General features: G+C 56.9%; 3 non-coding genes and 4 pseudogenes across 3 annotated transcripts; 3 read left to right on the top strand and 4 right to left on the bottom strand.

The window, feature by feature from the left end:
- Window positions 1–5,237: 5,237 nt before the first annotated feature.
- LOC149442697 (U2 spliceosomal RNA) lies at window positions 5,238–5,348 on the bottom strand (annotated as a pseudogene).
- Window positions 5,349–5,721: 373 nt separating this feature from the next.
- Window positions 5,722–5,828, top strand: LOC149442696 (U6 spliceosomal RNA). Its single transcript, XR_016307029.1, has one exon. It is a non-coding gene; the product is annotated as a U6 spliceosomal RNA (small nuclear RNA).
- A 5,800-nt stretch (window positions 5,829–11,628) lies between these two features.
- On the bottom strand, window positions 11,629–11,834 carry LOC149442695 (U2 spliceosomal RNA; annotated as a pseudogene).
- A 373-nt stretch (window positions 11,835–12,207) lies between these two features.
- LOC149442694 (U6 spliceosomal RNA) lies at window positions 12,208–12,314 on the top strand. The gene has a single exon (XR_016306807.1). It is a non-coding gene; the product is annotated as a U6 spliceosomal RNA (small nuclear RNA).
- Window positions 12,315–18,185: 5,871 nt separating this feature from the next.
- Window positions 18,186–18,296, bottom strand: LOC149442693 (U2 spliceosomal RNA; annotated as a pseudogene).
- A 373-nt stretch (window positions 18,297–18,669) lies between these two features.
- Window positions 18,670–18,776, top strand: LOC149442692 (U6 spliceosomal RNA). The gene has a single exon (XR_016307028.1). It is a non-coding gene; the product is annotated as a U6 spliceosomal RNA (small nuclear RNA).
- A 5,911-nt stretch (window positions 18,777–24,687) lies between these two features.
- On the bottom strand, window positions 24,688–24,780 carry LOC149442691 (U2 spliceosomal RNA; annotated as a pseudogene).
- Window positions 24,781–25,000: the final 220 nt, after the last annotated feature.

Raw genomic sequence — 25,000 nt, 5'->3', positions numbered from 1 at the left:
TAAAGTCCAACAAGGAATAGTCTCTGAGCAGACTGAGGATCAGTCTGCGGCAGTCCTCAATGGACATCCTCTCCCGCTGGAGGGTGAGGCGCTTTCTGGCGCACCATAAAGCGTCCTTGAAACAGCACAGCACCCGCCAGGCGCCGTCAATGTCCTCCAAAGAAAAAGTTCCACAGAACAGTCCATTCAAAACCCCAAAGTGAGTGATGGCTGTCTGTGGCACAAAGTCCTTGAGTTCAGGTTCCAGGGCCCCCAACAGGGCCTGAGCAAATGAGCACTCCCAGAAAACGTGATAAGACGTTTCCTCATGGATGATGCAGAAGGGGCAGTGTCTGTATCTGCTCAGGTTCCTGGCATGCATAAATGTCCTGAGAGGCAGTCCCCCCTGGATAGCCATCCATGCCAGGTCTTTGTGCCTGTTGGTGAGGATGTTAGAAGAAACATTCCTCCAGACCACCTTGCAGGTGTCTGAAGGCAGGCCTGGAACCGACTCCAAAATGTCGCTGGCTCGGATGAGCTTGTAGATGGTCTTTGGCTTCCACAAGTCCGGCTTGACTCCCTGCAGCCCTTGCTCCCTGATGAACTTGAAGGTATCCAAGTAGAACCAAGGAGTGTCCCAGTTGTAGGGGATGGAACTATCCCATGTGTCCCACCCCAGGGACCTCCAGAGAGGCAACAGGAAGAAGCGAGACATTGCGTTCCCGCCAGAGTCCGTAGTCCGTCTTGGCAAAGTTCTGCGGACGCAGTTGCAAGCAAAGAACACCCTCAGCTGGGTGGCGATGTCGGGCACGCCCTTACCGCCCTTGAGGGGTTCCTTGAACATGACTGCCCGCTTCACTCTGTCCATCTTGGAGCCCCAGATGAAGTGAAACACCGCCCTGGTGATGGCCTTGCAGGTGTTGACCCGGGGGGGCCAGGCCTGGGCGAGGTACTGCAACACAGGGAGAATCTCGCTGCGGAGTACCAGTGTCTTCCCTTCGATGGTGAGGTCTCTGAGGCTCCAGAGTCCAAACTTTTGGCGCATCTTGGCCAGTCTCTCCTCCCAAGACTTCAGGGCTGCGCCCTCGGCACCAAACCAAACTCCCAAAATCTTCATGAAGTCTGTCTTGATGCCAAAGGGCATGGATGCAGAAGAAGGCAGGAACCACTTTCCGAAGAGCATGACTTCCGACTTCCCGCAGTTGACCTTTGCCCCCGAAGCTTGGCCGAAGTCCTCGCAGGTCTGGACGAGCAGGTCGATGGAGCGCTGGTTGGCACAGAACACCGTCACGTCGTCCATGTAGAGCGAGCACTTCACTTCCCGTCTGTCTGGTCCCGGTGCGGTGATTCCCCCGATCTCTGGATTCCGTCTGATGCATTCGGCGAAGAGCTCTATACAGCAAACAAAAAGCAGAGGTGAGAGAGGACAGCCTTGTCTGACCCCGGAGAGAACCGGGAAGGGGTCAGTCTTCCAGCCGTTCACCTGCACGGAACTACAGATGTCATTATACATGATGTCAACATATGAACAAAACATTTCCCCGAGACCAAACCTGCGCAGGGCTCTGCACATAAACCCATGGGAGACACGGTCAAAGGCCTTCTCCTGATCAAGACTGACCAGGGCCGCGTGCACACGGCGGTCCTTGATGTATTGGACCGTGTCCCGGACAAGCGCTAGGCTGTCCGCAATCCTGCGGCCAGGAATGCCACAAGTCTGATCCGGGTTGATGATCTGTCCGATGACAGCCTTCAGTCTGTTCGCCATGACCTTGGCGAGGATCTTGTAGTCCACGTTCAGAAGAGAGATGGGACGCCAATTTTTCAAGTCACATCTCTCCCCCTTACGCTTGTACAGGATCGTGATCATCCCCTCCCTCAACGAAGGAGGCATCTTGCCCTCCACCACCATCTCCTCGTACAGCTCGAGCAGGTCCGGGCCCACGAGATCCCACAGCGCTACATAAAGCTCCGCTGGGAGACCGTCGCAGCCCGGGGTCCTGCCTTGCCTAAAGGATTTAGCGGCAGAGTGCAGTTCCTCCAACGTCAAGGGGGCGTTGGTGGCCGACAAACCTGCAGGATCAATAGTGTTAGAGATACCTGACAAGAACCTGTCGGCCGCTTCCGAGTTCGTTTCTTTAGGAGAGTAGAGGTCGGAGTAGTAGTCGCTGACCACTTCCATCACGGCCTCCTTCCCCTTCTGGAGTGTTCCAGTCTTGTCACGCAGCTCCGACAGGGGTGTGTGTCCTGAGTGGAGTTTCCTGAAAAAGAAAGAGTTACACTTCTCACCTTTCTCGAGATGCTCCACTTTGGCACGGAAGACAATGTGCCTGGATTCTTCCTCAAAGTGCTTTTTCAAGCACTTCTTGGTGTCCTCCAGGTCTTGCCTCACGTCCCAGCCACAGTGGTGAAGGTCCTGCAGGGACTGCAGCTGACGCTGCAGCCTCCTGAATTCCTTCCTCCTGGCACACACTTGCTGGCGTCCCCTGGCCTGAAAGAAGCTGCGCAGCTTGACTTTCACGAACTCCCACCAGTCGCTGACCTTAGGAAAGAAAGACTTCTCCTCTCGCCAGGCACCGTAGATTTCCCTGAGCTCCGCTAGCAGTTCCTCATCGCCCAGCAGGGTGCAATTCAGCTTCCAGGAGCCTGGGCCCGGGGCAAAGCCCTCTCCCAGATCACCTTGAAAGTGAATGGCCCTGTGGTCAGAGAAAAAGCAGGGAACCATGGAGAACCCGCGGTGCCTGACTGCCCTGGAGGTGAGCACAAAGTCAATCCTGGAGCGCACGGATCCATCGGGGCGGCTCCATGAGTAGTTCACGGAACCGCGCCCCACGGATCCCACTGCATCTCGCAGGGAAGCCTCTGCAATCATCTCCCGGAGCAGCTTCGAGGTGACGTCGAGTTTTGCGTATATGCTGGAGCTGCGCCCATCCTCCTCTATCGGACAGTTAAAGTCACCGCCGATTACTACTGCTCTCGTTGTGGCGAGTTGCGTCCGCAGGGTTTGGAAAAGTTCCAGCCGCGCGTTCTTCTCCGGGGGGGCGTACACGTTGATGAGCCTAACGGGCTCCCCCGCCCACGAACCATCTATGACCAGAAGGCGGCCACAGACGAGCTCATGGACGGAGTCAACAGTGAAACGTCCTCCCCGGATGAGAACCGCAACCCCTGCAGACTTGCAATCGCCACCCCCAGACCAGTAGGAGGGACCATGGGTCCACTGGGAGGACAAATGAGTGTACCTCCTCAGAGGGGGAAGTGCGCACTCCTGAAGCATGTACACATCACTCTGCTGTGTGGAAAGAAAGGTCAGCACAGTCTGCCTCCTAGACACGTCCTTTATGCTCCTCACATTAATGGAAAAGATAGATATCTCAGCCATCATGGGAAAGAGATGAAGGGGTTAGTCGGCAGGGGCTGTGCTTACCTCCCCTGGGGAGGGGGGGCGACCTCTGTGACCTCTGCAGCCTGACAGGTGTCCTGGCCCAGACCAATCTGATTGAGGACCTCGTTGAGGACCTCATTGAAGTCGGTGGAGAGATCTGGTTCCGACTGGGTCAGAGCCATCTCTTCCTCCACCTCTTCTTCCTCCAGCGTGTCGAGGTCCTCCCCCACGGGGTCGGGGCCTGCGGCATTCTGGAGGACGGCAGGCCGCTTGGTGGCAGAGGAGATGTCCTCCGCCGCCGGGCTGGCCTGCTCCTTCTTCCGCTTCCTGTACCCCGCCGCAGAGTTGCTGACAGGGGTGACAGGGGGAAGGGGCGGGAAGTCCTCCTGGGAGGACAGGTCCGGGGGGGGTGGGACCGGGGCAGGGGCAGGGGGGCAAGGGGGGGTAGGGGCAGGGGGACCAGGGGCCGAGGGGCCGGAGGCCGGGACAGAGGGACCAGGGGCAGGGGCAGGGGGGGGAGGGGCAGGGGGGCCGGGGGCAGGGGGGCCAGGGGCAGGGGGGGCAGTGGCAGGGGGACCAGGGGGGGGGGGCCAGGGGCAGGGGCAGGGGGGCCAGGGGCGGGGGGGCCAGGGGCAGGGGCAGGGGGACCAGGGGCAGGGGGACCAGGGGCAGGGGTACCTGGGGTCTGGGGGGGGTTCCTCTTACCCGGGTCCTTTGGAGGCTTTTGTGGCGCTGGTTTGGTGGCCGGGCCCTTGCTCAGGGCCCCGGCGTACGTCCTGCTTCTTTCTGGGCAGTCTCTGTAGACGTGCTCGGACCGTCCACAGAGGTTGCAGGTTCTGGACCTTGGGCAATCCTTGGTCTCGTGACCTGCAGACCTACAGAACCTACAAGAAAGCACACTGCATTCCTTACCCTCGTGCCCCGGCTGGCCGCACCTGCGGCATGACTGGGGTAGGTCTGGGTAGTGTAGGAGTCCTGATGACGATCCCAGGGAGAAGCACTGTTGCAGGTGTTGGAGATCTCCAGCGGGACGATCTCTTAGTAGCCTGCAAAACACAGCCCACTTACCAGTCCAGAAGCCGTTGGTGTCTAGTATCCGGACTGGGTCCTTCAACACGACACAAAACCTTTGTAGGTAGGTGGCGATGTCTCTGCCGGGGACGTGAGGGTTCCTCATGGACACCGTGATCCTTCTTTCGTCCCTTTGAATGGGAGAGTTCGCAGTGAACTTTCGGAAGAGGGAGTCGGGTCCAGCGGTCTTCACTGCCTCCCAGTACCTTCTGCACACCTGTAGGGAGACAAATGTGACAAGGAACAAACCTTTCACAAAGGACTGCACCGACAGGGTCTCTGCCTTGCTGAATCCTTGTTCAAGGATCATTTTCTTGCCAAAGACTTCCGGGGTCATCTCCGGGATTCTGCCTTCCACCTCTTTCAGCCGCAGCACGACTGTCTGCTTCATCCAGGGCTCCAAGGGAGGGAGACCGTCTGCAGGGCCGGAACGGTCTGGGGTGGAGGTGGAGGCGGAGGGGGCTTCTCCCGGGGTCTTGGCGGGAGCGGCGTTCTGTGGCTTCTTCACGGTCTGTTTCTTCCCCATCTTGGCGCAGAGGAGTTCTCAGGAGGGCTTCCCAGAGATCTTGGTCGGGTTCCTTCTCCTTCTTCCTCGGCGGCTTCACTCTCGCTTGCTTAGCCTTTGAAAAGGCTATTGAGCGTCTACTGCCCGGAGGTAGTAACGCAGAGTGAACAAGGGGGGGAAGATCACAAACTCGTTCTGTGTGGGGGCTAAGCCTCAAACCCAATAGCACCAAGTAGGTGAAGCCGAATTTAATCGACGATCCTACAAGGCCGAGAAGAGGGTACCCCACACAGACCAAAAGGCTTGGATAGATACAAGTGTTTCTCAACGTCCTAGCTGGAAGCCGGGACACCCCTAAAGGCAAGGTCGATACTACACTTGATCTTAGCCAAAAGGCCGAGAAGCGATAACCTTCAGGACAGGTGTTTGCCTTTTTTTCCTTCTCTCCTGAATTCGGCTGATTTGGCAGTTCGACCGCAGCTGCTGTCACTTTCTGCCCTCTCTGGCCAAACAAGGGGAAGTCTGCCTCTGCTGACTGATCAGCATAATTTATTCGCCTTCGGTGCTAATGGCAAAGCAGCTGATGGAAAATCCTGAGCTTTCCGAGCAGCAAGCTCCATTTTCGGTCAAAGTCTTGTTTGGCTCCGTCTCGTTTGTCCTGAAGCTTTCCAAAGACTCTGTGCTCCGAAAGCAGATTGGAAGCTCATGCGCCACTCTCCCTAAAATGCCGGTAGGAAAAGGGCACGCGGTATATAACTGCTTCGGCCGCCGCTCCAGCTCTGTGCTCGCTTCGGCAGCACATATACTAAAATTGGAACGATACAGAGAAGATTAGCATGGCCCCTGCGCAAGGATGACACGCAAATTCGTGAAGCATTCCATATTTATTGCCGCTCTCATCTGGAAAGAAGTGGAGCCGCTCAGCCATTTACCCTTTGACGGTAAGGCCTGAAAAGCTTCATGCTGCCGCAGGGATCTGCTGGCATGACGTATCCTTATTTCAGGAGCCGAGCGGCAGTGTTCTTTGGCAACCTTCTTTTCTACACATCTCCGGCTTTTCTTTGACCTTCAGGACAGGTTTTTGATTGAAAAGATACTTTTATTGCAGAAGCATCAAAAACAACATGTTACGTGTAATCGGGGTACATCTCACCCTGTACTGCGACGCAGCGCACCACATAGCAATACAGTTCCAAACATACGATAAATACATTCAGGCAAATAAATACACTCGCTCAGCGGTATGATGCCTGACGTGATGTGCACAGAAGATGAATCCCCCGGATCACCACGTCATGCATGACGCCGCTTACCCCAAAAACTGTAGCATCCTAATACAATATACATTTCCTAGTCACTATGTCATGCACGAAAACGGTAACTGAAAAACACTATCAACAATAGGCATCGGGTGTGTGGGGGGGGGGGGAGGGGAGGGAAGGGGGGAAACACAGGCCCGAAGCTTTATTGAAGGGACAAAGACACGCAAGGGGGAGTAGGGGGAAGGGGGAAATCTTCAGACGTCCTCTTCCTCCTTAAAGTCCAACAAGGAATAGTCTCTGAGCAGACTGAGGATCAGTCTGCGGCAGTCCTCAATGGACATCCTCTCCCGCTGGTGGATGAGGCGCTTTCTGGCGCACCATAAAGCGTCCTTAAAACAGCACAGCACCCGCCAGGCGCCGTCAATGTCCTCCAAAGAAAAAGTTCCACAGAACAGTCCATTCAACACCCCAAAGTGAGTGATGGCTGTCTGTGGTACAAAGTCCTTGAGTTCAGGTTCCAGGGCCCCCAACAGGGCCTGAGCAGATGAGCACTCCCAGAAAACGTGGTAAGACGTTTCCTCATGGATGATGCAGAAGGGGCAGTGTCTGTATCTGCTCAGGTTCCTGGCATGCATAAATGTCCTGAGAGGCAGTCCCCCCTGGATAGCCATCCATGCCAGGTCTTTGTGCCTGTTGGTGAGGATGTTGGAAGAAACATTCCTCCAGACCACCTTGCAGGTGTCTGAAGGCAGGCCTGGAACCGACTCCAAAATGTCGCTGGCTCGGATGAGCTTGTAGATCGTCTTTGGCTTCCACAAGTCCGGCTTGACTCCCTGCAGCCCTTGCTCCCTGATGAACTTGAAGGTATCCAAGTAGAACCAAGGAGTGGTCCCCAGTTGTAGGGGATGGAACTATCCCAAGTGTCCCACCCCAGGGACCTCCAGAGAGGCAACAGGAAGAAGCGAGACATTGCGTTCCCGCCAGAGTCCATAGTCCGTCTTGGCAAAGTTCTGCGGACGCAGTTGCAAGCAAAGAACACCCTCAGCTGGGTGGCGATGTCGGGCACGCCCTTACCGCCCCTTGAGGGGTTCCTTGAACATGACTGCCCACTTCACTCTGTCCATCTTGGAGCCCCAGATGAAGTGAAACACCGCCCTGGTGATGGCCTTGCAGGTGTTGACCCGGGGGGGCCAGGCCTGGGCGAGGTACTGCAACACAGGGAGAATCTCGCTGCGGAGTACCAGTGTCTTCCCTTCGATGGTGAGGTCTCTGAGGCTCCAGAGTCCAAACTTTTGGCGCATCTTGGCCAGTCTCTCCTCCCAAGACTTCAGGGCTGCGCCCTCGGCACCAAACCAAACTCCCAGAATCTTCATGAAGTCTGTCTTGATGCCAAAGGGCATGGATGCAGAAGAAGGCAGGAACCACTTTCCGAAGAGCATGACTTCCGACTTCCCGCAGTTGACCTTTGCCCCCGAAGCTTGGCCGAAGTCCTCGCAGGTCTGGACGAGCAGGTCGATGGAGCGCTGGTTGGCACAGAACACCGTCACGTCGTCCATGTAGAGCGAGCACTTCACTTCCCGTCTGTCTGGTCCCGGTGCGGTGATTCCCCCGATCTCTGGATTCCGTCTGATGCATTCGGCGAAGAGCTCTATACAGCAAACAAAAAGCAGAGGTGAGAGAGGACAGCCTTGTCTGACCCCGGAGAGAACCGGGAAGGGGTCAGTCTTCCAGCCGTTCACCTGCACGGAACTACAGATGTCATTATACATGATGTCAACATATGAACAAAACATTTCCCCAAGACCAAACCTGCGCAGGGCTCTGCACATAAACCCATGGGAGACACGGTCAAAGGCCTTCTCCTGATCAAGACTGACCAGGGCCGCGTGCACATGGCGGTCCTTGATGTATTGGACCGTGTCCCGGACAAGCGCTAGGCTGTCCGCAATCCTGCGGCCAGGAATGCCACAAGTCTGATCCGGGTTGATGATCTGTCCGATGACAGCCTTCAGTCTGTTCGCCATGACCTTGGCGAGGATCTTGTAGTCCACGTTCAGAAGAGAGATGGGACGCCAATTTTTCAAGTCACATCTCTCCCCCTTACGCTTGTACAGGATCGTGATCATCCCCTCCCTCAACGAAGGAGGCATCTTGCCCTCCACCACCATCTCCTCGTACAGCTCGAGCAGGTCCGGGCCCACGAGATCCCACAGCGCTACATAGAGCTCCGCTGGGAGACCGTCGCAGCCCGGGGTCCTGCCTTGCCTAAAGGATTTAGCGGCAGAGTGCAGCTCCTCCAACGTCAAGGGGGCGTTGGTGGCCGACAAACCTGCAGGATCAATAGTGTTAGAGATACCTGACAAGAACCTGTCGGCCGCTTCCGATTTTGTTTCTTTGGGGGAGTAGAGGTCGGAGTAGTAGTCGCTGACCACTTCCATCACGGCCTCCTTCCCCTTCTGGAGTGTTCCAGTCTTGTCACGCAGCTCCGACAGGGGTGTGTGTCCTGAGTGGAGTTTCCTGAAAAAGAAAGAGTTACACTTCTCACCTTTCTCGAGATGCTCCACCTTGGCACGGAAGACAATGTGCCTGGATTCTTCCTCAAAGTGCTTTTTCAAGCACTTCTTGGTGTCCTCCAGGTCTTGCCTCACGTCCCAGCCACAGTGATGAAGGTCCTGCAGGGACTGCAGCTGACGCTGCAGCCTCCTGAGTTCCTTCCTCCTGGCACACACTTGCTGGCGTCCCCTGGCCTGAAAGAAGCTGCGCAGCTTGACTTTCACGAACTCCCACCAGTCGCTGACCTTAGGAAAGAAAGACTTCTCCTCTCGCCAGGCACCGTAGATTTCCCTGAGCTCCGCTAGCAGTTCCTCATCGCCCAGCAGGGTGCAATTCAGCTTCCAGGAGCCTGGGCCCGGGGCAAAGCCCTCTCCCAGATCACCTTGAAAGTGAATGGCCCTGTGGTCAGAGAAAAAGCAGGGAACCATGGAGAACCCGCGGTGCCTGACTGCCCTGGAGGTGAGCACAAAGTCAATCCTGGAGCGCACAGATCCATCGGGGCGGCTCCATGAGTAGTTCACGGAACCGCGCCCCACGGATCCCACTGCGTCTCGCAGGGAGGCCTCTGCAATCATCTCCCGGAGCAGCTTCGAGGTGGCGTCGAGTTTTGCGTACATGCTGGAGCTGCGCCCATCCTCCTCTATCGGACAGTTAAAATCACCGCCGATTACTACTGTTCTCGTTGTGGCGAGTTGCGTCCGCAGGGTTTGGAAAAGTTCCAGCCGCGCGTTCTTCTCCGGGGGAGCGTACACGTTGATGAGCCTAACGGGCTCCCCCGCCCACGAACCATCTATGACCAGAAGGCGGCCACAGACGAGCTCATGGACGGAGTCAACAGTGAAACGTCTTCCCCTGATAAGAACCGCAACCCCTGCGGACTTGCAATCGCCACCCCCAGACCAGTAGGAGGGACCATGGGTCCACTGGGAGGACAAATGAGTGTACCTCCTCAGAGGGGGAAGTGCGCACTCCTGAAGCATGTACACATCACTCTGCTGTGTGGAAAGAAAGGTCAGCACAGTCTGCCTCCTAGACACGTCCTTTATGCTCCTCACATTAATGGAAAAGATAGATATCTCAGCCATCATGGGAAAGAGATGAAGGGGTTAGTCGGCAGGGGCTGTGCTTACCTCCCCTGGGGAGGGGGGCGACCTCTGTGACCTCTGCAGCCTGACAGGTGTCCTGGCCCAGACCAATCTGATTAAGGACCTCGTTGAGGACCTCATTGAAGTCGGTGGAGAGATCTGGCTCCGACTGGGTCAGAGCCATCTCTTCCTCCACCTCTTCTTCCTCCAGCGTGTCGAGGTCCTCCCCCACGGGGTCGGGGCCTGCGGCATTCTGGAGGACGGCAGGCCGCTTGGTGGCAGAGGAGGTGTCCTCCGCCGCTGGGCTGGCCTGCTCCTTCTTCCGCTTCCTGTACCCCGCCGCAGAGTTGCTGACAGGGGTGACAGGGGGAAGGGGCGGGAAGTCCTCCTGGGAGGACAGGTCCGGGGGGGGGTGGGACCGGGGCAGGGGCAGGGGGGCAAGGGGGGGTAGGGGCAGGGGGACCAGGGGCCGAGGGGCCGGGGGCCGGGACAGAGGGACCAGGGGCAGGGGCAGGGGGGCCAGGGGCAGGGGGACCAGGGGCAGGGGGGCCAGGGGCAGGGGGACCAGGGGCAGGGGGACCAGGGGCAGGGGGACCAGGGGCAGGGGCAGGGGGGCCGGGGGCGGGGGGGCCAGGGGCAGGGGCAGGGGGACCAGGGGCAGGGGGACCAGGGGCAGGGGTACCTGGGGCCTGGGGGGGGTTCCTCTTACCCGGGTCCTTTGGAGGCTTTTGTGGCGCTGGTTTGGTGGCCGGGCCCTTGCTCAGGGCCCCGGCGTACGTCCTGCTTCTTTCTGGGCAGTCTCTGTAGACGTGCTCGGACCGTCCACAGAGGTTGCAGGTTCTGGACCTTGGGCAATCCTTGGTCTCGTGACCTGCAGACCTACAGAACCTACAAGAAAGCACACTGCATTCCTTACCCTCGTGCCCCGGCTGGCCGCACTTGCGGCATGACTGGGGTAGGTCTGGGTAGTGTAGGAGTCCTGATGACGATCCCAGGGAGAAGCATTGTTGCAGGTGTTGGAGATCTCCAGCGGGACGATCTCTTAGTAGCCTGCAAAACACAGCCCACTTACCAGTCCAGAAGCCGTTGGTGTCTAGTATCCGGACTGGGTCCTTCAACACGACACAAAACCTTTGGAGGTAGGTGGCTATGTCTCTGCCGGGGACGTGAGGGTTCCTCATAGACACCGTGATCCTTCTTTCGTCCCTTTGAATGGGAGAGTTCGCAGCGAACTTTCGGAAGAGGGAGTCGGGTCCAGCGGTCTTCACTGCCTCCCAGTACCTTCTGCACACCTGTAGGGAGACAAATGTGACAAGGAACAAACCTTTCACGAATGACTGCACCGACAGGGTCTCTGCTTTGCTAAATCCTTGTTCAAGGATCATTTTCTTGCCAAAGAATTCCGGGGTCATCTCCGGGATTCTGCCGTCCACCTCTTTCAGCCGCAGCACGACTGTCTGCTTCATCCAGGGCTCCAAGGGAGGGAGACCGTCTGCAGGGCCGGAGCGGTCTGGGGTGGAGGTGGAGGCGGAGGGGGCTTCTCCCGGGGTCTTGGCGGTGGTGGCGTTCTGTGGCTTCTTCACGGTCTGTTTCTTCCCCATCTTGGCGCAGAGGAGTTCTCAGGAGGGCTTCCCAGAGATCTTGGTCGGGTTCCTTCTCCTTCTTCTTCCTCGGCGGCTTCACTCTCGCTTGCTTAGCCTTTGAAAAGGCTATTGAGCGTCTACTGCCCGGAGGTAGTAACGCAGAGTGAACAAGGGGGGGGGGAAGATCACAAACTCGTTCTGTGTGGGGGCTAAGCCTCAAACCCAATAGCAGCAAGTAGGTGAAGCCGAATTTAATCGACGATCCTACAAGGCCGAGAAGAGGGTACCCCACACAGACCAAATGGCTTGGATAGATGCAAGTGTTTCTCAACGTCCTAGCTGGAAGCCGGGGCACCCCTAAAGGCAAGGTCGATACTACACTTGATCTTAGCCAAAAGGCCGAGAAGCGATAACCTTCAGGACAGGTGTTTGCCTTTTTTTCCTTCTCTCCTGAATTCGGCTGATTTGGCAGTTCGACCGCAGCTGCTGTCACTTTCTGCCCTCTCTGGCCAAACAAGGGGAAGTCTGCCTCTGCTGACTGATCAGCATAATTTATTCGCCTTCGGTGCTAATGGCAAAGCAGCTGATGGAAAATCCTGAGCTTTCCGAGCAGCAAGCTCCATTTTCGGTCAAAGTCTTGTTTGGCTCCGTCTCGTTTGTCCTGAAGCTTTCCAAAGACTCTGTGCTCCGAAAGCAGATTGGAAGCTCATTCGCCACTCTCCCTAAGATGCCGGTAGGAAAAGGGCGCGCGGTATATAACTGCTTCGGCCGCCGCTCCAGCTCTGTGCTCGCTTCGGCAGCACATATACTAAAATTGGAACGATACAGAGAAGATTAGCATGGCCCCTGCGCAAGGATGACACGCAAATTCGTGAAGCGTTCCATATTTATTGCCGCTCTCATCTGGAAAGAAGTGGAGCCACTCAGCCATTTACCCTTTGACGGTAAGGCCTGAAAAGCTTCATGCTGCCGCAGGGATCTGCTGGCATGACGTATCCTTATTTCAGGAGCCGAGCGGCAGTGTTCTTTGGCAACCTTCTTTTCTACACATCTCCGGCTTTTCTTTGACCTTCAGGACAGGTACTTTTATTGCAGAAGCATCAAAAACAACATGTTACGTGTAATCGGGGTACATCTCACCCTGTACTGCGACGCAGCGCACCACATAGCAATACAGTTCCAAACATACGATAAATACATTCAGGCAAATAAATACATTCGCTCAGCGGTATGATGCCTGACGTGATGTGCACAGAGGATGAATCCCCCGGATCACCACGTCATGCATGACGCCGCTTACCCCAAAAACTGTAGCATCCTAATACAATATACATTTCCTAGTCACTATGTCATGCACGAAAGCGATAACTGAAAAACACTATCAACAATAGGCATCGGGTGTGTGGGGGGGGGGGGGGGAGGGGAGGGGGAAACACAGGCCCGAAGCTTTATTGAAGGGACAAAGACACGCAAGGGGGAGTAGGGGGAAGGGGGAAATCTTCAGACGTCCTCTTCCTCCTTAAAGTCCAACAAGGAATAGTCTCTGAGCAGACTGAGGATCAGTCTGCGGCAGTCCTCAATGGACATCCTCTCCCGCTGGTGGATGAGGCGCTTTCTGGCGCACCATAAAGCGTCCTTAAAACAGCACAGCACCCGCCAGGCGCCGTCAATGTCCTCCAAAGAAAAAGTTCCACAGAATAGTCCATTCAACACCCCAAAGTGAGTGATGGCTGTCTGTGGCACAAAGTCCTTGAGTTCAGGTTCCAGGGCTCCCAACAGGGCCTGAGCAAATGAGCACTCCCAGAAAACGTGGTAAGACGTTTCCTCATGGATGATGCAGAAGGGGCAGTGTCTGTATCTGCTCAGGTTCCTGGCATGCATAAATGTCCTGAGAGGCAGTCCCCCCTGGATAGCCATCCATGCCAGGTCTTTGTGCCTGTTGGTGAGGATGTTGGAAGAAACATTCCTCCAGACCACCTTGCAGGTGTCTGAAGGCAGGCCTGGAACCGACTCCAAAATGTCGCTGGCTCGGATGAGCTTGTAGATCGTCTTTGGCTTCCACAAGTCCGGCTTGACTCCCTGCAGCCCTTGCTCCCTGATGAACTTGAAGGTATCCAAGTAGAACCAAGGAGTGTCCCAGTTGTAGGGGATGGAACTATCCCAAGTGGCCCACCCCAGGGACCTCCAGAGAGGCAACAGGAAGAAGCGAGACATTGCGTTCCTGCCAGAGTCCGTAGTCCGTCTTGGCAAAGTTCTGCGGACGCAGTTGCAAGCAAAGAACACCCTCAGCTGGGTGGCGATGTCGGGCACGCCCTTACCGCCCTTGAGGGGTTCCTTGAACATGACTGCCCGCTTCACTCTGTCCATCTTGGAGCCCCAGATGAAGTGAAACACCGCCCTGGTGATGGCCTTGCAGGTGTTGACCCGGGGGGGCCAGGCCTGGGCGAGGTACTGCAACACAGGGAGAATCTCGCTGCGGAGTACCAGTGTCTTCCCTTCGATGGTGAGGTCTCTGAGGCTCCAGAGTCCAAACTTTTGGCGCATCTTGGCCAGTCTCTCCTCCCAAGACTTCAGGGCTGCGCCCTCGGCACCAAACCAAACTCCCAAAATCTTCATGAAGTCTGTCTTGATGCCAAAGGGCATGGATGCAGAAGAAGGCAGGAACCACTTCCCGAAGAGCATGACTTCCGACTTCCCGCAGTTGACCTTTGCCCCCGAAGCTTGGCCGAAGTCCTCGCAGGTCTGGACGAGCAGCTCGATGGAGCGCTGATTGGCACAGAACACCGTCACGTCGTCCATGTAGAGCGAGCACTTCACTTCCCGTCTGTCTGGTCCCGGTGCGGTGATTCCCCCGATCTCTGGATTCCGTCTGATGCATTCGGCGAAGAGCTCTATACAGCAAACAAAAAGCAGAGGTGAGAGAGGACAGCCTTGTCTGACCCCGGAGAGAACCGGGAAGGGGTCAGTCTTCCAGCCGTTCACCTGCACGGAACTACAGATGTCATTATACATGATGTCAACATATGAACAAAACATTTCCCCGAGACCAAACCTGCGCAGGGCTCTGCACATAAACCCATGGGAGACACGGTCAAAGGCCTTCTCCTGATCGAGACTGACCAGGGCCGCGTGCACACGGCGGTCCTTGATGTATTGGACCGTGTCCCGGACAAGCGCTAGGCTGTCCGCAATCCTGCGGCCAGGAATGCCACAAGTCTGATCCGGGTTGATGATCTGTCCGATGACAGCCTTCAGTCTGTTCGCCATGACCTTGGCGAGGATCTTGTAGTCCACGTTCAGAAGAGAGATGGGACGCCAATTTTTCAAGTCACATCTCTCCCCCTTACGCTTGTACAGGATCGTGATCATCCCCTCCCTCAACGAAGGAGGCATCTTGCCCTCCACCACCATCTCCTCGTAAAGCTCGAGCAGGTCCGGGCCCACGAGATCCCACAGCGCTACATAGAGCTCCGCTGGGAGACCGTCGCAGCCCGGGGTCCTGCCTTGCCTAAAGGATTTAGCGGCAGAGTGCAGCTCCTCCAACGTCAAGGGGGCGTTGGTGGCCGACAAACCTGCAGGATCAATAGTGTTAGAGATACCTGACAAGAACCTGTCGGCCGCTTCCGAGTTTGTTTCTTTAGGGGAGTAGAGGTCGGAGTAGTAGTCGCTGACCACTTCCATCACGGCCTCCTTCCCCTTCTGGAGTGTTCCAGTCTTGTCACGCAGCTCCGACAGGGGTGTGTGTCCTGAGTGGAGTTTCCTGAAAAAGAAAGAGTTACACTTCTCACCTTTCTCGAGATGCTCCACTTTGGCACGGAAGACAATGTGCCTGGATTCTTCCTCAAAGTGCTTTTTCAAGCACTTCTTGGTGTCCTCCAGGTCTTGCCTCACGTCCCAGCCACAGTGGTGAAGGTCCTGCAGGGACTGCAGCTGACGCTGCAGCCTCCTGAGTTCCTTCCTCCTGGCACACACTTGCTGGCGTCCCCTGGCCTGAAAGAAGCTGCGCAGCTTGACTTTCACGAACTCCCACCAGTCGCTGACCTTAGGAAAGAAAGACTTCTCCTCTCGCCAGGCACTGTAGATTTCCCTGAGCTCCGCTAGCAGTTCCTCATCGCCCAGCAGGGTGCAATTCAGCTTCCAGGAGCCTGGGCCCGGGGCAAAGCCCTCTCCCAGATCACCTTGAAAGTGAATGGCCCTGTGATCAGAGAAAAAGCAGGGAACCATGGAGAACCCGCGGTGCCTGACTGCCCTGGAGCTGAGCACAAAGTCAATCCTGGAGCGCACGGATCCATCGGGGCGGCTCCATGAGTAGTTCACGGAACCGCGCCCCACGGATCCCACTGCGTCTCGCAGGGAAGCCTCTGCAATCATCTCCCGGAGCAGCTTCGAGGTGGCGTCGAGTTTTGCGTACATGCTGGAGCTGCGCCCATCCTCCTCTATCGGACAGTTAAAATCACCGCCGATTACTACTGTTCTCGTTGTGGCGAGTTGCGTCCGCAGGGTTTGGAAAAGTTCCAGCCGCGCGTTCTTCTCCGGGGGAGCGTACACGTTGATGAGCCTAACGGGCTCCCCCGCCCACGAACCATCTATGACCAGAAGGCGGCCACAGACGAGCTCATGGACGGAGTCAACAGTGAAACGTCTTCCCCTGATAAGAACCGCAACCCCTGCGGACTTGCAATCGCCACCCCCAGACCAGTAGGAGGGACCGTGGGTCCACTGGGAGGACAAATGAGTGTACCTCCTCAGAGGGGGAAGTGCGCACTCCTGAAGCATGTACACATCACTCTGCTGAGTGGAAAGAAAGGTCAGCACAGTCTGCCTCCTAGACACATCCTTGATGCTCCTCACATTAATGGAAAAGATAGATATCTCAGCCATCATGGGAAAGAGATGAAGGGGTTAGTCGGCAGGGGCTGTGCTTACCTCCCCTGGGGAGGGGGGGCGACCTCTGTGACTTCTGCGGCCTGACAGGTGTCCTGGCCCAGACCAATCTGATTGAGGACCTCGTTGAGGACCTCATCGAAGTCGGTGGAGAGATCTGGGTCCAACTGGGTCAGAGCCATCTCTTCTTCCACCTCTTCTTCCTCTAGCGTGTCGAGGTCTTCCCCCACGGGGTCGGGACCTGCGACATTCTGGAGGACGGCAGGCCGCTTGGTGGCAGAGGAGGGGTCCTCCGCCGCTGGGCTAGCCTGCTCCTTCTTCCGCTTCCTGTATCCCGTCGCAGAGTTGCTGACAGGGGTGACAGGGGGAAGGGGCGGGAAGTCCTCCTGTGAGGACAGGTCAAGGGGGGGGTGGAACTGGGCCCGGGGCAGGGGGCCCAGGGGCAGGGGGACCAGGGGCAGGGGGCCCAGGGGCAGGGGGACCAGGGGCAGGGGGCCCAGGGGCAGGGGGCCCAGGGGCGAGGGGACCAGGGGGACCTGGGGCAGGGGGGCCAGGGGTAGGGGCGGGGGGGCCAGGGGCAGGGGCAGGGGGACCTGGGGCAGGGGGGCCTGGGGCAGGGGGACCCGGGGCAGGGGGACCTGGGGCAGGGGGACCAGGGGCAGGGGGACCAGGGGCAGGGGCACCTGGGGCCTGGGGGGGGTTCCTCTTACCCGGGTCCTTTGGGGGCTTCTGTGGCGCTGGTTTGGTGGCCGGGCCCTTGCTCAGGGCCCCGGCGTACGTCCTGCTTCTTTCTGGGCAGTCTCTGTAGACGTGCTCTGACTGTCCACAGAGGTTGCAGGTTCTGGACCTTGGGCAATCCTTGGTCTCGTGACCTGCAGACCTACAGAACCTACAAGAAAGCACACTGCATTCCTTACCCTCGTGCCCCGGCTGGCCGCACCTGCGGCATGACTGGGGTAGGTCTGGGTAGTGTAGGAGTCCTGATGACGATCCCAGGGAGAAGCACTGTTGCAGGTGTTGGAGATCTCCAGCGGGACGATCTCTTAGTAGCCTGCAAAACACAGCCCACTTACCAGTCCAGAAGCCGTTGGTGTCTAGTATCCGGACTGGGTCCTTCAACACGACACAAAACCTTTGTAGGTAGGTGGCGATGTCTCTGCCGGGGACGTGAGGGTTCCTCATGGACACCGTGATCCTTCTTTCGTCCCTTTGAATGGGAGAGTTCGCAGTGAACTTTCGGAAGAGGGAGTCGGGTCCAGCGGTCTTCACTGCCTCCCAGTACCTTCTGCACACCTGTAGGGAGACAAATGTGACAAGGAACAAACCTTTCACAAAGGACTGCACCGACAGGGTCTCTGCCTTGCTGAATCCTTGTTCAAGGATCATTTTCTTGCCAAAGACTTCCGGGGTCATCTCCGGGATTCTGCCTTCCACCTCTTTCAGCCGCAGCACGACTGTCTGCTTCATCCAGGGCTCCAAGGGAGGGAGACCGTCTGCAGGGCCGGAACGGTCTGGGGTGGAGGTGGAGGCGGAGGGGGCTTCTCCCGGGGTCTTGGCGGGAGCGGCGTTCTGTGGCTTCTTCACGGTCTGTTTCTTCCCCATCTTGGCGCAGAGGAGTTCTCAGGAGGGCTTCCCAGAGATCTTGGTCGGGTTCCTTCTCCTTCTTCCTCGGCGGCTTCACTCTCGCTTGCTTAGCCTTTGAAAAGGCTATTGAGCGTCTACTGCCCGGAGGTAGTAACGCAGAGTGAACAAGGGGGGGAAGATCACAAACTCGTTCTGTGTGGGGGCTAAGCCTCAAACCCAATAGCAGCAAGTAGGTGAAGCCGAATTTAATCGACGATCCTACAAGGCCGAGAAGAGGGTACCCCACACAGACCAAAAGGCTTGGATAGATACAAGTGTTTCTCAACGTCCTAGCTGGAAGCCGGGACACCCCTAAAGGCAAGGTCGATACTACACTTGATCTTAGCCAAAAGGCCGAGAAGCGATAACCTTCAGGACAGGTGTTTGCCTTTTTTTCCTTCTCTCCTGAATTCGGCTGATTTGGCAGTTCGACCGCAGCTGCTGTCACTTTCTGCCCTCTCTGGCCAAACAAGGGGAAGTCTGCCTCTGCTGACTGATCAGCATAATTTATTCGCCTTCGGTGCTAATGGCAAAGCAGCTGATGGAAAATCCTGAGCTTTCCGAGCAGCAAGCTCCATTTTCGGTCAAAGTCTTGTTTGGCTCCGTCTCGTTTGTCCTGAAGCTTTCCAAAGACTCTGTGCTCCGAAAGCAGATTGGAAGCTCATGCGCCACTCTCCCTAAAATGCCGGTAGGAAAAGGGCACGCGGTATATAACTGCTTCGGCCGCCGCTCCAGCTCTGTGCTCGCTTCGGCAGCACATATACTAAAATTGGAACGATACAGAGAAGATTAGCATGGCCCCTGCGCAAGGATGACACGCAAATTCGTGAAGCATTCCATATTTATTGCCGCTCTCATCTGGAAAGAAGTGGAGCCGCTCAGCCATTTACCCTTTGACGGTAAGGCCTGAAAAGCTTCATGCTGCCGCAGGGATCTGCTGGCATGACGTATCCTTATTTCAGGAGCCGAGCGGCAGTGTTCTTTGGCAACCTTCTTTTCTACACATCTCCGGCTTTTCTTTGACCTTCAGGACAGGTTTTTGATTGAAAAGATACTTTTATTGCAGAAGCATCAAAAACAACATGTTACGTGTAATCGGGGTACATCTCACCCTGTACTGCGACGCAGCGCACCACATAGCAATACAGTTCCAAACATACGATAAATACATTCAGGCAAATAAATACACTCGCTCAGCGGTATGATGCCTGACGTGATGTGCACAGAAGATGAATCCCCCGGATCACCACGTCATGCATGACGCCGCTTACCCCAAAAACTGTAGCATCCTAATACAATATACATTTCCTAGTCACTATGTCATGCACGAAAACGGTAACTGAAAAACACTATCAACAATAGGCATCGGGTGTGTGGGGGGGGGGGGGAGGGGAGGGAAGGGGGGAAACACAGGCCCGAAGCTTTATTGAAGGGACAAAGACACGCAAGGGGGAGTAGGGGGAAGGGGGAAATCTTCAGACGTCCTCTTCCTCCTTAAAGTCCAACAAGGAATAGTCTCTGAGCAGACTGAGGATCAGTCTGCGGCAGTCCTCAATGGACATCCTCTCCCGCTGGTGGATGAGGCGCTTTCTGGCGCACCATAAAGCGTCCTTAAAACAGCACAGCACCCGCCAGGCGCCGTCAATGTCCTCCAAAGAAAAAGTTCCACAGAACAGTCCATTCAACACCCCAAAGTGAGTGATGGCTGTCTGTGGTACAAAGTCCTTGAGTTCAGGTTCCAGGGCCCCCAACAGGGCCTGAGCAGATGAGCACTCCCAGAAAACGTGGTAAGACGTTTCCTCATGGATGATGCAGAAGGGGCAGTGTCTGTATCTGCTCAGGTTCCTGGCATGCATAAATGTCCTGAGAGGCAGTCCCCCCTGGATAGCCATCCATGCCAGGTCTTTGTGCCTGTTGGTGAGGATGTTGGAAGAAACATTCCTCCAGACCACCTTGCAGGTGTCTGAAGGCAGGCCTGGAACCGACTCCAAAATGTCGCTGGCTCGGATGAGCTTGTAGATCGTCTTTGGCTTCCACAAGTCCGGCTTGACTCCCTGCAGCCCTTGCTCCCTGATGAACTTGAAGGTATCCAAGTAGAACCAAGGAGTGTCCCAGTTGTAGGGGATGGAACTATCCCAAGTGTCCCACCCCAGGGACCTCCAGAGAGGCAACAGGAAGAAGCGAGACATTGCGTTCCCGCCAGAGTCCATAGTCCGTCTTGGCAAAGTTCTGCGGACGCAGTTGCAAGCAAAGAACACCCTCAGCTGGGTGGCGATGTCGGGCACGCCCTTACCGCCCTTGAGGGGTTCCTTGAACATGACTGCCCGCTTCACTCTGTCCATCTTGGAGCCCCAGATGAAGTGAAACACCGCCCTGGTGATGGCCTTGCAGGTGTTGACCCGGGGGGGCCAGGCCTGGGCGAGGTACTGCAACACAGGGAGAATCTCGCTGCGGAGTACCAGTGTCTTCCCTTCGATGGTGAGGTCTCTGAGGCTCCAGAGTCCAAACTTTTGGCGCATCTTGGCCAGTCTCTCCTCCCAAGACTTCAGGGCTGCGCCCTCGGCACCAAACCAAACTCCCAGAATCTTCATGAAGTCTGTCTTGATGCCAAAGGGCATGGATGCAGAAGAAGGCAGGAACCACTTTCCGAAGAGCATGACTTCCGACTTCCCGCAGTTGACCTTTGCCCCCGAAGCTTGGCCGAAGTCCTCGCAGGTCTGGACGAGCAGGTCGATGGAGCGCTGGTTGGCACAGAACACCGTCACGTCGTCCATGTAGAGCGAGCACTTCACTTCCCGTCTGTCTGGTCCCGGTGCGGTGATTCCCCCGATCTCTGGATTCCGTCTGATGCATTCGGCGAAGAGCTCTATACAGCAAACAAAAAGCAGAGGTGAGAGAGGACAGCCTTGTCTGACCCCGGAGAGAACCGGGAAGGGGTCAGTCTTCCAGCCGTTCACCTGCACGGAACTACAGATGTCATTATACATGATGTCAACATATGAACAAAACATTTCCCCAAGACCAAACCTGCGCAGGGCTCTGCACATAAACCCATGGGAGACACGGTCAAAGGCCTTCTCCTGATCAAGACTGACCAGGGCCGCGTGCACATGGCGGTCCTTGATGTATTGGACCGTGTCCCGGACAAGCGCTAGGCTGTCCGCAATCCTGCGGCCAGGAATGCCACAAGTCTGATCCGGGTTGATGATCTGTCCGATGACAGCCTTCAGTCTGTTCGCCATGACCTTGGCGAGGATCTTGTAGTCCACGTTCAGAAGAGAGATGGGACGCCAATTTTTCAAGTCACATCTCTCCCCCTTACGCTTGTACAGGATCGTGATCATCCCCTCCCTCAACGAAGGAGGCATCTTGCCCTCCACCACCATCTCCTCGTACAGCTCGAGCAGGTCCGGGCCCACGAGATCCCACAGCGCTACATAGAGCTCCGCTGGGAGACCGTCGCAGCCCGGGGTCCTGCCTTGCCTAAAGGATTTAGCGGCAGAGTGCAGCTCCTCCAACGTCAAGGGGGCGTTGGTGGCCGACAAACCTGCAGGATCAATAGTGTTAGAGATACCTGACAAGAACCTGTCGGCCGCTTCCGATTTTGTTTCTTTGGGGGAGTAGAGGTCGGAGTAGTAGTCGCTGACCACTTCCATCACGGCCTCCTTCCCCTTCTGGAGTGTTCCAGTCTTGTCACGCAGCTCCGACAGGGGTGTGTGTCCTGAGTGGAGTTTCCTGAAAAAGAAAGAGTTACACTTCTCACCTTTCTCGAGATGCTCCACCTTGGCACGGAAGACAATGTGCCTGGATTCTTCCTCAAAGTGCTTTTTCAAGCACTTCTTGGTGTCCTCCAGGTCTTGCCTCACGTCCCAGCCACAGTGATGAAGGTCCTGCAGGGACTGCAGCTGACGCTGCAGCCTCCTGAGTTCCTTCCTCCTGGCACACACTTGCTGGCGTCCCCTGGCCTGAAAGAAGCTGCGCAGCTTGACTTTCACGAACTCCCACCAGTCGCTGACCTTAGGAAAGAAAGACTTCTCCTCTCGCCAGGCACCGTAGATTTCCCTGAGCTCCGCTAGCAGTTCCTCATCGCCCAGCAGGGTGCAATTCAGCTTCCAGGAGCCTGGGCCCGGGGCAAAGCCCTCTCCCAGATCACCTTGAAAGTGAATGGCCCTGTGGTCAGAGAAAAAGCAGGGAACCATGGAGAACCCGCGGTGCCTGACTGCCCTGGAGGTGAGCACAAAGTCAATCCTGGAGCGCACAGATCCATCGGGGCGGCTCCATGAGTAGTTCACGGAACCGCGCCCCACGGATCCCACTGCGTCTCGCAGGGAGGCCTCTGCAATCATCTCCCGGAGCAGCTTCGAGGTGGCGTCGAGTTTTGCGTACATGCTGGAGCTGCGCCCATCCTCCTCTATCGGACAGTTAAAATCACCGCCGATTACTACTGTTCTCGTTGTGGCGAGTTGCGTCCGCAGGGTTTGGAAAAGTTCCAGCCGCGCGTTCTTCTCCGGGGGAGCGTACACGTTGATGAGCCTAACGGGCTCCCCCGCCCACGAACCATCTATGACCAGAAGGCGGCCACAGACGAGCTCATGGACGGAGTCAACAGTGAAACGTCTTCCCCTGATAAGAACCGCAACCCCTGCGGACTTGCAATCGCCACCCCCAGACCAGTAGGAGGGACCATGGGTCCACTGGGAGGACAAATGAGTGTGCCTCCTCAGAGGGGGAAGTGCGCACTCCTGAAGCATGTACACATCACTCTGCTGTGTGGAAAGAAAGGTCAGCACAGTCTGCCTCCTAGACACGTCCTTTATGCTCCTCACATTAATGGAAAAGATAGATATCTCAGCCATCATGGGAAAGAGATGAAGGGGTTAGTCGGCAGGGGCTGTGCTTACCTCCCCTGGGGAGGGGGGGCGACCTCTGTGACCTCTGCAGCCTGACAGGTGTCCTGGCCCAGACCAATCTGATTAAGGACCTCGTTGAGGACCTCATTGAAGTCGGTGGAGAGATCTGGCTCCGACTGGGTCAGAGCCATCTCTTCCTCCACCTCTTCTTCCTCCAGCGTGTCGAGGTCCTCCCCCACGGGGTCGGGGCCTGCGGCATTCTGGAGGACGGCAGGCCGCTTGGTGGCAGAGGAGGTGTCCTCCGCCGCCGGGCTGGCCTGCTCCTTCTTCCGCTTCCTGTACCCCGCCGCAGAGTTGCTGACAGGGGTGACAGGGGGAAGGGGCGGGAAGTCCTCCTGGGAGGACAGGTCCGGGGGGGGTGGGACCGGGGCAGGGGCAGGGGGGCAAGGGGGGGTAGGGGCAGGGGGACCAGGGGCCGAGGGGCCGGGGGCCGGGACAGAGGGACCAGGGGCAGGGGCAGGGGGGCCAGGGGCAGGGGGACCAGGGGCAGGGGGGCCAGGGGCAGGGGGACCAGGGGCAGGGGGACCAGGGGCAGGGGGACCAGGGGCAGGGGCAGGGGGGCCGGGGGCGGGGGGGCCAGGGGCAGGGGCAGGGGGACCAGGGGCAGGGGGACCAGGGGCAGGGGTACCTGGGGCCTGGGGGGGGTTCCTCTTACCCGGGTCCTTTGGAGGCTTTTGTGGCGCTGGTTTGGTGGCCGGGCCCTTGCTCAGGGCCCCGGCGTACGTCCTGCTTCTTTCTGGGCAGTCTCTGTAGACGTGCTCGGACCGTCCACAGAGGTTGCAGGTTCTGGACCTTGGGCAATCCTTGGTCTCGTGACCTGCAGACCTACAGAACCTACAAGAAAGCACACTGCATTCCTTACCCTCGTGCCCCGGCTGGCCGCACTTGCGGCATGACTGGGGTAGGTCTGGGTAGTGTAGGAGTCCTGATGACGATCCCAGGGAGAAGCATTGTTGCAGGTGTTGGAGATCTCCAGCGGGACGATCTCTTAGTAGCCTGCAAAACACAGCCCACTTACCAGTCCAGAAGCCGTTGGTGTCTAGTATCCGGACTGGGTCCTTCAACACGACACAAAACCTTTAGAGGTAGGTGGCTATGTCTCTGCCGGGGACGTGAGGGTTCCTCATAGACACCGTGATCCTTCTTTCGTCCCTTTGAATGGGAGAGTTCGCAGCGAACTTTCGGAAGAGGGAGTCGGGTCCAGCGGTCTTCACTGCCTCCCAGTACCTTCTGCACACCTGTAGGGAGACAAATGTGACAAGGAACAAACCTTTCACGAATGACTGCACCGACAGGGTCTCTGCTTTGCTAAATCCTTGTTCAAGGATCATTTTCTTGCCAAAGAATTCCGGGGTCATCTCCGGGATTCTGCCGTCCACCTCTTTCAGCCGCAGCACGACTGTCTGCTTCATCCAGGGCTCCAAGGGAGGGAGACCGTCTGCAGGGCCGGAGCGGTCTGGGGTGGAGGTGGAGGCGGAGGGGGCTTCTCCCGGGGTCTTGGCGGTGGTGGCGTTCTGTGGCTTCTTCACGGTCTGTTTCTTCCCCATCTTGGCGCAGAGGAGTTCTCAGGAGGGCTTCCCAGAGATCTTGGTCGGGTTCCTTCTCCTTCTTCTTCCTCGGCGGCTTCACTCTCGCTTGCTTAGCCTTTGAAAAGGCTATTGAGCGTCTACTGCCCGGAGGTAGTAACGCAGAGTGAACAAGGGGGGGGGGAAGATCACAAACTCGTTCTGTGTGGGGGCTAAGCCTCAAACCCAATAGCAGCAAGTAGGTGAAGCCGAATTTAATCGACGATCCTACAAGGCCGAGAAGAGGGTACCCCACACAGACCAAAGGGCTTGGATAGATGCAAGTGTTTCTCAACGTCCTAGCTGGAAGCCGGGGCACCCCTAAAGGCAAGGTCGATACTACACTTGATCTTAGCCAAAAGGCCGAGAAGCGATAACCTTCAGGACAGGTGTTTGCCTTTTTTTCCTTCTCTCCTGAATTCGGCTGATTTGGCAGTTCGACCGCAGCTGCTGTCACTTTCTGCCCTCTCTGGCCAAACAAGGGGAAGTCTGCCTCTGCTGACTGATCAGCATAATTTATTCGCCTTCGGTGCTAATGGCAAAGCAGCTGATGGAAAATCCTGAGCTTTCCGAGCAGCAAGCTCCATTTTCGGTC

The sequence above is a fragment of the Staurois parvus genome, unplaced genomic scaffold (genome assembly GCF_062004578.1).
Source record: "Staurois parvus isolate SC_StPar_1 unplaced genomic scaffold, SC_StPar_1.0 ptg000884l, whole genome shotgun sequence".
Lineage (NCBI taxonomy): Eukaryota > Metazoa > Chordata > Amphibia > Anura > Ranidae > Staurois > Staurois parvus.
The sequence above is the reverse complement of the archived record's forward strand: the minus strand, read 5'-3'. Positions and strand labels throughout refer to the sequence as shown.